Raw genomic sequence first — 5,771 nt, 5'->3', positions numbered from 1 at the left:
AACGAAATTGAAAATGGTTATTCATTTTTTATTTACATTTACTCTGTGTGGAGTATGAAGGGAACCAGTCTCGTTGGAACTTTACCGCGCTGAGCAGATGTGACGTGAATTGTAAATTGTAGAATTCCCTAATCTTCCTTAGTCTCAGCATCCGTATGGCTTGCAAATTGTAGAAGCCTCGGAGGTGTAACCAGAGAAGGTTCCCATTGTTTTCATTCTGGTGGGATATGTTATGTGCCATTAGAGTGAAAACTTAGTCTTTTGCTAGCAGTTGCCGCTAGGGCATCTATGCCATTTCGTTCGTTGCAATTCGGGACTGCACGCTGGAGTTTGTTTTGGTTGGATCAGGGAGAGCAGCATATGTGCCTCCTGATGAGAGACTAATAAGTTTCGAAACCGGTAGAGGTGCTTGCAGCACTCTCTGATTGGACTGGAATATGGTTCGGCTGTATTTTCGTTTTGCAACGAAATTGAAAATGGTTATTCATTTTTTACATATTATTCTCTGTATTACGTACTTACAGAAAGAAAACTAGACTGCATAATAAATATGGACTTCATAAAAAGAATAGACAAACGATTTATGACTCTCTCTTAAAATTTCTTTGGTCTGAACCCATCTGTAACTGTATCTGTTCAGCTTTTGTTCTCCAAAAATGTCAATTATTGCAAACATATGTTACTGTTCTTGATCTGGTGACAAATTTGAAGATTTTTCACTTGAATAGATAAAGATTGTCCTATTGTAGTTGTAGAAGGGCCGGAACATGAGCGGATCATAAGGGGCAATATAATACAATCTAGGGGTTCTCTGTAAAATATAAACGAAAGTTGCAAAATTGGGAGATTTTGATTCCGTAGTCTTTTTTATTTACATAAGTTAAAAAAAAATGTTACGTAACGCGCTGTTCGAACCCCCCTCCCCCCCATGTAACGCACCGTAACGTTTTACAAGACCCCATCTCCCCCCAAACTGCGTTACGTAATACTTGAACGCTCCCTTACTATAAATAACTGCATACTATAATATGCCTATGCCTATGCCTATGCAATTCTTTTCATAAAATACTCAAAAACTTAATAATTACAATTATGTCTTACATAATTATACGGGTAGTCAAAAGTCAAAGAGAATACACATATCAATATCATCGATAACTTTACTTCCGCATAATCAAACCATCGGCATCGCATAATTTAATGACTTCAGCTATACACACACGTATTAATAAAAAATCGTTATGTCCTTGAAATACAGGTTCTGTAAGTTACTTCTAAGTGTATTTCAAATATGCAGTTCAACGTTAATCGATAATATTTTACTTTATTGAAAATCATTAGTACTATTTTAGAGTTAAATTAGAAAGGCGGTTTCCAAGAGAAATAACAGTTTTTGTGTCATTTTGAAATATGAGCAATTCATTAAATATCTTTTAATAAAATTAAATAAAATACATACAGATTACGTGTTTAACATACAAAGTTGTCTTGTTTGTAGCAATGTTTATCTTTTACCTTGGTTTTTCGTTTTGCGCTTTAATCAAGTCATTACATTTGATGTTACAAAGTTAATCAAATTTAAAGGATTAGATCTTATCGTGATAATATATAAGTAGGTAGGTACCTGTTTTTACTATATACGTTTGTTCTATCTCCTATCAGAATTATAATATAGTCCATAGTAGTACGTTCCATAAATTATTATTGTGGTACCGTTAGTTAAACAGGATGTTTTTAAAACTTTTTATTATTCTTTTTTAATATGTTTACATAAAACTTTTATGGGGGTTTTGTTCCTTTAAACCCCCAAATTTTTGGGTACGTTCCAATTAAATTCTTATTATTATTGTGGTAGTTAAACAATTTCGAAAACTTTTTTGCCTCTTAGTATTTTATCAATACTCGATTTTTATCGAGATATGGCTTCTTTTTTAATATGTTTTAAAATATACCTAAACATGTAAATTATAAATAAATTTTCGTAGTATTAGCAGGTCTCTATAATATACAGTATGGTGCAAATGAAAGGAAAAAAATCGTTATTTCGTAAGCTGGAGAATTTAAGAGAAAATTCGATTTTTATTTTTAAGTTGTGATTTTTTGGCATACCTATATATCATCCATCTGGGCGGGATGACGTAATCGATGATTTGTTTAAATGATAATAGGGGTCATGTGCTAGCTCATTTGAAAGGCTATTTAATTCTCTATTCAGTAATATAAACATTAATATAATTATTTATACAGGGTGGCCAAAAAAATTTTCTTGAACTAAATTAATTGACAAAAAAAGAAGAATGTAATGTAATTTATTTAATTCAAGATACAATTTACTACTGTCAAAAATCAGAAAAAAATGTTTAATTCATAAATAAACATTGCTTTTTGCTTAAATTAAATGTTCAAACTTCTAAGAGCCAGGTGGCCGGTGGGAGCTGGCTTGAACATTGAATTTAAGCGAAAGGCAATGTTTATTTGTGAAATAATCATTCTTCTCTGTTTTATGGCAACAGTAAAATGTATTTTGAATTAAATAAATTACATACATTCTTCTTTTTTTTTTGTCGATTAATTTAATTAAAAAAAATTGTTTTGGACACCCTGTATAATTAATTATGTTAATGTTTACATTACTGAATAGAGAATTAAATAGCCTTTAAAATGAGCTAGCACAAGACCCATATTCTTATTAAAAAAAAATTATTGATGACGTCATCACGCCCAGATGGATGACGTCACTCATACGATGTGTATGCCAAAATAGCATAATTTAAAAATAAAAATCGACTTGTTTCGGTAATTTTCAAAGTCGCCAGTTTACGAAATAACGAATTTATTCCTTTCATTTGCACCATACTGTATATGTATAATCTTACTTAACTATTTACAAAATATTAAAACTATTTAAAAACTGGCTTATCGAAAAATTACCTACTAAGAGGCAAAAAAGTTTTAAAAATTTTCTGTTGAACTAATGGTACCACAATAATAATTTAATTGGAACGTACACAAAAGTTTGGGAGGTTTTAGGGAACAAAACCGCCATAAAACTTTTATGGGGTGCACTAATTTCACTGTTATTTTTTTTTTTTAGATGTTACTGCCATAAAAATGCCACACGTCCATTTTCAATAAAAAATATATGTAATAGTTTCCTGGAAAAATCTATTTTCATTTTGTAACTTCAAAAAGCTGTAACTTTTTTATGTGCACATTTCTACTAAGGTAAGTTAGGTTCAATCGAACTATTTTTGGTCCCAGAATGTGATTTAATTTATGACCTGTCTTTTTGTTACACCCTGTATAATAGAACGCTTGTTTAAATAACGTAAAGACAGTTTTGTAAAGTTTGTTTAATAGATAGATACTGTTATTTTCATTAATATATTATTAAAATTTGTGTGTATAAAATTAGATTATCCAAACCATTTGGATGCTCATCTAAATCTTTTTGTTCAATTCTTTCTTGAATCCATTTCACCCCTCTCCTATGGATCCCTTGCATTTAATATAATACACTTACATTATGTAAATCACTTCGAATATATCGAATAAAAATAAGAAAATATATTACCCGATAATGATTTGCAGAAAGCATCCCCTTCTCTTTGAATGTAAGGAACTAAAAGAATCAGTCTTTGAGATAGAGGGAAAAAAGTTTGCCATCATAGGCGTCGTCCAGTATCCAATAGAAAATAAAAAATACTTTAGATAAGGGATCACATCTGCCCATTATTTCTTTAATTTCTCTTCATTTTGTCATGATGTCGTATTTAACCTTACGCATCCCTTTCTTATTAAATGATTCGCTTGTTTTATGACAGTTAGTTACTTTTTTTCTTTTTTTAATTTCAGTAATGTCTTTTGACACTTGGCAGACATTCGTGGCCTAAGATGGTTGCTTAGGGTTTCGTTTAGGGTTTCACCATGTAACCAGAGGTATCTTCTAACATCGGCGTTAAGCCTACTTAATTTCAACAAACTATAATGTAGACTGAATTTTAATTATAACCATTGTTTGGTTCTGGGGCTAGTTGGCAAGTATTCGAGTAAGTAATCATATAACCACAATTTTTTCAACATTCAAAATTTCAACCATCTTTTAAATTTTTAATAGTGGGATTATTTATTCTATTTTAGGTGCACTGACGATGGACTGATAGGTCCGAAAACGTTCGTTCTGAACACATTTTAGACAATACATTAGGATTTTTTAGAATTTTTTAATATACCTATTACATAGAAGTTGTTTTACTTCGGTGTTTCAGAGTTTTTTAACTACATGGTATACAGCCAACCCAGGGAACTATCCCTTTTTAGTTTAAGAAAATAATCCTGTATTCGTTCTAAAAGTAAGTTGAATGTTTGACTCGAAGGATTTAAAGTGGAAGTAATAGACCAAAAAATATTAAATTGAAATTTAGTTACAATTTTCTGACTGCAATTTTCAATCTGCAATCCTGGAAGGTTAGAGAAGGTACCTATAAATTGTGAAAAAATCCACGGGTTTCCTGTGACATTTTCCTGTGAAAATTATATTTTCCAAGAAAAAAAAAATGGAATGTTGCAATGAATTTCAACACACCTGCCATATATATATAGAATGACATGGTACTATCGATTCTATAAAGAAATTTCTTTAAAGTACATGAAAATTTCGATATTTTCATTAAGGGGTTGTATAAATATATATACCCCCTTAGCCCTTTTGCAACCCCCTGCACGAAAAAATGTCTTAATAAAATAGATTTTCACAGGAAAATGTCACAGGAAACCCGTGTCTTTTTCCACAAATTGTAAGTACCTACTCTTTCCTTCCAGTATCAGTAGGGTAAAGAAAGGTATACTGGTGATACAAGTAATTTGGTGATCATTTTTAATCAGATTACCACACAGTTCCCTATGAAAGCACATTCATGACACAGCGCTAGTAAGATGTTACGAGTGTAAGCAGGACAAACATATATTGCGATTTCGCAATGCGCGCACCCGCTTTTAGTAAACAGACTGTTTTGACCGTTGCCAATATACCTTACCGTGTCACCAACTTACCTAACATAAATTTGTATGTCAATTTGACATTTACTATCATTTTTATTCATTTTTTGTTAAATTAACTCTTCTAAACATTTACTTCAAATAATAAGTAACATAACAAAGCAAAACTTATTTCTTGCTTAGTTGTCAAATTCCTATATTATTAGTATTTTTCACTTTTATCACCAACATACCTTTCCTTAGCCTATTGTAAAGGGCAGGACTCAAAAAAATTGTGAATGAACTTTTATCTAATATGTCCCGGTCTATAAGCAATACAGTTTACGATATGTACCAACAAATTAAGTACCAATTTCTTCATTTTGTGATAAATAAATAGCTTATAATCAATATTTTATACTAATGGTGTTATAGCAAAGACTATATTTAAATACATTTGTGCTGAACAAACTGGTATTAGGTCAATTTTCTTGCGAGTTTTCAATTTAAATCAATACATAGTTTTGATAAACACAATTAATAAGGAAACTAAAACATAATTACATTGCGGAATGCAGTTTTTGTTTTGTTTACATTGTTCTAGTCAGCATAGTGAACTTGTTCTATATGACGGGTGTATTTAGATTTTTTTTTGTTTTTATTCTTAGTGAATTTATAACGTTTTTTTTTTTAGAAAACAAATACATATGTTTAAATCTGAATTTAAGACAAAAATTGTATCTACTGGCAAACTATTTGCGAGCATCTTCTTAAAAAAATATACAGAGTAAAAA

The 5,771-nt window shown here is 30.7% G+C and overlaps 1 long non-coding RNA gene across 1 annotated transcript; it reads left to right on the top strand.

Moving 5' to 3' along the window:
- Nucleotides 1–1,349: 1,349 nt before the first annotated feature.
- On the top strand, nucleotides 1,350–4,042 carry LOC126885176 (uncharacterized). The gene is made up of 3 exons (XR_007698321.1): nucleotides 1,350–1,616; nucleotides 3,095–3,225; nucleotides 3,856–4,042. It is a non-coding gene; the product is annotated as an uncharacterized LOC126885176 (long non-coding RNA).
- The last annotated feature ends 1,729 nt before the right edge of the window (nucleotides 4,043–5,771 follow it).

The sequence above is a fragment of the Diabrotica virgifera genome, chromosome 5 (genome assembly GCF_917563875.1).
Source record: "Diabrotica virgifera virgifera chromosome 5, PGI_DIABVI_V3a".
NCBI classification, from domain to species: domain Eukaryota; kingdom Metazoa; phylum Arthropoda; class Insecta; order Coleoptera; family Chrysomelidae; genus Diabrotica; species Diabrotica virgifera.
This window is presented reverse-complemented; position numbering and strand designations above follow the sequence as displayed.